Source organism: Pseudochaenichthys georgianus, chromosome 2 (assembly GCF_902827115.2).
Source record: "Pseudochaenichthys georgianus chromosome 2, fPseGeo1.2, whole genome shotgun sequence".
NCBI classification, from domain to species: Eukaryota; Metazoa; Chordata; class Actinopteri; order Perciformes; family Channichthyidae; genus Pseudochaenichthys; species Pseudochaenichthys georgianus.
This window is the reverse complement of record NC_047504.1, coordinates 4669471-4675565: the sequence shown is the minus strand read 5'-3', so window position 1 is coordinate 4675565 and position 6095 is coordinate 4669471.

Genomic DNA, 6095 nt, shown 5'->3' with positions numbered 1-6095 from the left:
CCGTCTACACTACAGCGTCGAAAGCTCCAAGCAGCTCCAAGCTGCCCATTCACTTTCAATGGGGTGACGTCACGTAGCCGCGCTTTTTCGCCGAACTGAATTGTGGGTAGCCGAGCGAGGCGTCTCAGGCGACCCAGGCGACCAGAAGTTGAACATTGTTCAACTTCTGGTCGCCTGGACGCCGGAGTAGCCAGCGCCAGCCAATCAAATCCCGTTTCCCAAAATCTGACAGCTGAAGCGCTAGCCAATCAAACCGCGTCTAAGCTGGGAGAGATATCCCGCCGTTCATTTCTATATTTTCAAAAAAAGTCGGAGGAGAAACTAACTATCGCCGTAGCGAATCACCCGGTTTTGTATGACCAGACCCTCTTCACCTCCCGGGATACAAACCGGAGGAACCAGGCATGGAGGGAGGTGGCAGAGACAGTGGGGGGAACTGGTAGGTTTTCGCCTGTTTGGGGAGTTTATATATATATATTGCTCGCATAAAATCCCCGGGGGTTTTTGCTTTGTATGTCGGGGGCGGGAGATTCATGTGATTGGTTGTTGGCCGTGTTGCTTGAATAAAATCCCCAAGCTCCAGACACGCCCAGCTCCAAGCTATTTTTGGAGCTGTAGTGTGGACGCTCCGTTAGTGTCCGTTTCGCTCGGCTCACCGGTCCGTCACAGCGGGCGGAGCTGCAGGATGTCTGCTTCACACACGTTGCATACCGCTATGTTACTGTCTTTTTCGGACACCTTAAAATAATGCCAGACCGGTGAAGCCATTTTGGCGAGCTTGTTTTGCCGCACACAGAGAAAAGTGTCATGTATTTTACGTCATGCGATCGGCATGTTTAGAGAGCACCGATCGATCGGTAGAGAGTGAGTATCGGCCGATCTCGATCGGTGACCGATCGATCGGAGCATCCCTACTAAATAGGCTCGAACTCAAAATAAAAGCCAATTAATCCACTGAAGTGAGGAGATATACAATTATCTTTCCAAGCTAAATGCATCCTCTGAAGTCTATGATTTTCTAAATCTGATTTTTTTCTACATATTATCTAAATGGATCATAGGTGCTGGGTACGCAAAAATCAATCAAATCAAATAGTGAAGTGTGCATTCTGAATTGAAGTTTCTGCAGCAATATATTTCTAAAATGGTGCACTAATAGCCTAAGATGAGTGCACAGGTTCTCTATATTTGTAACCATAGTTACAGGACCAACTGTTGTTGGCTCCCCCTGTTGGCTGACTGTAAACAGTAGATGCTGTCAGTTGTGTACATAAATGATTTCCATCCTAAACTGCAGCCTTGCACCTCCACACAGGTGTCTCCACTTATTCTTCATTAGTTACATGTCTGCGCAGCTTGATGTTGGGAGGATCCAGACAGGAAGTCACATGACATCATCAGGAGGCATTAGCTAATGAGGTGTTATTGATTCAGCTCCAACTTGGACCAGGGTTTCTAATTGGCCGTAGTGTTAATCAGAGAAACAGGTAGGGATCTCAGAGTCAAAACGCGCTTCATGGTTTCATTCCCTTTTCTCTGTCCCCCTTTGGCAGAGACAGTAACGGATACTGAAAGGTTTCCATGGCAACACAGTGTATACCAATCGCAGCTGGCCAAATATTAGCAGTGACCTCAGGGCCTGAACTCTTAAACATATCATATCAAGCGTCTTTGAGTTGTGAAAAGCGCTATATAAATAAAATGCATTATTATTATTATTATTATTATTATTATTATTATTATTATTATTATATACTAATTCCTTCCTGAAGAACACTTTCAAATAGACATTTACCAAATGTACTGAAGGGTCAAGGTGGATGTGACATTTATACAATCTGGACACAGTTAATACTACCTTATAATCTCAGTAATACACTGCAGAAAGTGAATCAACTAAAATATTTTTAAATGTTAATTACAAGAGATGCAATGTGAATAAGGATGGATCTTATTTTAATGTGAATAATTGCACGTTAGCAGGAATGTAACAACATGGTGAAAGTGAAATCAGTGCTCTCTGTTTACTTAAATGTGAAAGACAAATTTCCGCAACTTCAGTGTGATTAAATTAAATAAGAACTTTGTTTTAAACAATAAGTTAAACAATAAATAACTTCATGACCTATTAAAACCCCTTATTTATTTTTAGGAGGCTGCTTAGAAACTATGCTCCCTGCTGCTTGAGTTGTACGTGTTTTCCTTTGTGACGTCATGTGGAGATCAACCTGGCTTTAGCAGTGAGATCCAGTGTGTGTGTGTGTGTGTGTGTGTGTGTGTGTGTGTGTGTGTGTGTGTGTGTGTGTGTGTGTGTGTGTGTGTGTGTGTGTGTGTTTGAATTTGATCGCAATCTTGGGGTATAAATTCCCACACACGCTTACACAAACACAGCCACATTCTACAAGTATTCCCAACAAAACTCCATGCCTTCGTATGCCTGCAACCGGATGAATAAATGACTAAAAACAAACCAACTACGCCACATTCAAAGACAAGTGAAGCACACACACTATCGCAGGTAAAACGTCATTTCCAGTCACAATGAAACGGAGAAAAACTGCCAAACAAGGATGGTTCTGCCTCCCCATCCTTCATCTTGGCATCTGCACTCGTTCCCCGTGATGCGTTCATTGACCTTGTAATCAAGATTTCTCGACATGTGTGCCGACTTGTTTCAAACTCCTATAGCTGCGAAAGGGATTTGCGGTTGGCTTTATGCAACAGTTGAAACGTTTCACTTACTTTAATAAGTGAAACATAACTCAGTCGAAGAACAAATAAAGAATGATGACAGGAACGCTAACACGCCGCTTGAGGCACCAGGCCTGCTCTGTGTGTGTATCACAAATTGAATAACATCTATGGTCTGCTTACACTAATGTTATAACTCACATGTAACACGGGGGTGTGTGGTAGTGCTACAATCCAGTTACGCACTTGATCTATGCAGGATCATTTCCCTACTGATGGATTACAATGACTCAAGTTTTTACGGGATGCAGCAAATGCAATTATTTTGTATGTTTGTGTGCATGACTATTTTACTAAAAGTCACATACATGCTGAATATTCTCAACAAGCAGGTTTACAGTGTTTACATTTTTCAACACATTTAAGCTTATATTCGTCCAATTCATTCAAATAAAAAACAAAAGAAAACAACTGAACCTGTTTAGGCTTTAGAACCCACCTGTTGAATCATTTTTTATTTGACTTTTTTATTGCATTATAGTAATTTAAGAGTCCTGCTTGAATAATTTATTTACAAAGCATTTCCCTTCTGGTAAGAGTATATAAATATGAAAAGCATGAACACCCACTTTGTGTTATTTGCTAAATTGATGGTAATATATGTAAATGAAGGAATTGCATTCCCACAAACACTCCTGATACTCACCTGCGCCCTTGGCCAGAATTCATAATAATACTAATTCAACGTTGGACTACATTTTTGCAAAAGGGAGCATAATGACATGAAATGGGTGTAGAGATAATAAATACATGATTAAAGATCTTTCTGTCTAAAACCACTAGGGACCCACTTTCTATCCACTTTACTTCCACTATATATTTCAGACCAGAAACATCTTCACACTCTGCTTTTATTTCATTTTAACTACACTCCTGTAAGGTTTTGTAAATACGTATTGCACCATAACAATGCAATACAAGTGACAATAAACTGGCCACACACACAGATACAAATTCACCACCAGCAGGAAGAGGTGAAAATACTTAGATAAATGTAAATAAAATATAAATAGTAACTGTGAGTAGAGTGGAGTAAAAAGGAGCCTTTACAATAAAGCGCGTTAGAAGTATAAAATACACTTGTAGCAAAATAATAACTATGGTTCTTCAGTTAATTAGTCCACCACTTATAGCAGGCTTGTAAGAATCAGTTTTTAAAAGGAATGCTGAGCTCATCAACAAAGTTGTCCACCATAAGCAGATCTTGAATAGATTTGTCGTCCTTATTCAAAATGTCTGCAGATACATCGATTGTTGCCACAGTTATCTCATTTGTTTTTATTCCCTTCTCAGCTCCAATGGCAGGAGTCAGTCCTCCCGAAATATCTGCCAACCGCGGGAGAGCTGTTAAAAGTCTGCATGTATTTCACTTTCTCTGCCACACATAGCTGACACATGAGTTAAAATCAGATAAACTCTTTAATCCCAGAAATCTGACCAAATGTTATTTCCAGGCGCGACAACTTTGGCAGCACCTCAGGAATGAATCCTGTATAATCACTGGCACCACTGGAAACCTACACAGATACAGTACGGTGAAATCCAGCCATGTGTAGCTTTACCTTGGCTTTTAATCGTGTTTTTCTGCTCTGCACCAAACAGCTTTGACACTGATTAACTTCAACACACAGGGTTAACTAAATGCTGACTGCATGACTGAGAAATCCACTCTAAGACAGGAATCATTTGGTATTTAAGAACAGCTTTCTGTAACCTGCTTTGGCCCTTTTTAACGCGTATCAAAAAGCCTTTAAATATTTCTTAAAGGAGTCAATAAATAAGACATTCTCTCACTTTGCTTCAACAAAACCAAACTTCTTCTTAGAAGAAAGACGTCAATAACTACAAATCTTATGGATTCAGATTAGTACTGGATACTAAAAAAGTGCATCTTTATATGAAATGGTATCAATACATGTATCAAATAGATGACTTACACATGCTTTAATCTATGTTTTCCAAAAGAAAAGTAGGCCTACATTATTCTAGTTAGATATTAAAGCTCAACATATACAAAACTTATTCTACGGACAGTAACATAGTCAGCAGGTGACTCAGCAACAATTAAATACTAAATTGGAAAACTATAATATATAAAAATATTCAAATGCAATTCAGTATAGTACAGTATGTTATTTTCACGATATCAACATTAACACAAAAAGAGGTGAAGGACACATAAAAAGCCAAAGCCAAACTCATAGTCAAGCATTAGGAAAGAAATTAGCTAGGTTAGCAAAGCTGGCAAGAGACAGCTAGCAAAGACCATAGTTTATGTAAGACAGAGACAGACAGAAAGACAGAGTGTGTGTCTGACTTACGTTTGTTGACGTCCGCATCACTTCTCCCATCCTTCATTCAAGTGAATCTTCCATGTTGACAGTCATTTTGTTGGTTGACAGGACTCCACATCTTCTCTCTCCATGGCTGCTGCTAGCTAGCTAACTAGCTTAGCTTAACTCAAAAGAGGGGACATAATTAATACCAACAATTAAAAACCTACTATCTGAAACACTTAATTTTATATAATACTTAAATGTTTTGTTTCTTGTGAGGCCATTTCACACTTTACTTCACACTTTCTTTTCCTAAAACGTTTCCATACGTTTTGCAGTGCCATATGAGCGTATTGTCTCATTTTTAAGTTTTTTAATCACCTTGACACACCTGGCCTGTATTCGTTAGACATCTGTAATGTGTAATGTCGTCTTTTCACCACGCACACTGGCTAACATGTTAACCCCGTTAGTACCAAGAGGGGCGCTGTTTCGCACGAATAGGAATGTAATATAAATATATATTTATCAGCAAAAATAAATCAATGAAATCGATACCATTTGTTATTGAAAAAACTTTACAAGAAGGCCTGTCTATACTTGTATACCTAATTGTATACGTCAAAATGACTGAAGTGTTGTGTTCTGTTTATTGTGGCCAGTATGTCAAATCAATTAATTCCTGTTTACTTTATATATATGTTTCTCTATTTTTATGTATAATAAATCAAGCCCTAAAAGTATCAAACACCAACTTACAAACTATACTGACATTTCTTACTGACATTACCACCACTTTTAATACAGATATACTGCAATTTTCTCAATAATTGGTTATATTTCTGTAAATATGTATTGTAAACATTGTTTTATATATTTGATTTAATAATAGAATTTTTATATTTCTATATTTGCTCTTATTTAACGTGTTTAGGTATGCACCCACTATTATACTAGAGAATCCCTTGTGTGTGAACCTACCTTGCAATAACGCTGGTTCTGATTCTGCAAGTACTTGAAAATGAAAGATGGTGATGGGTTCAAAAGAAAATCCAACCTAAATCGCAA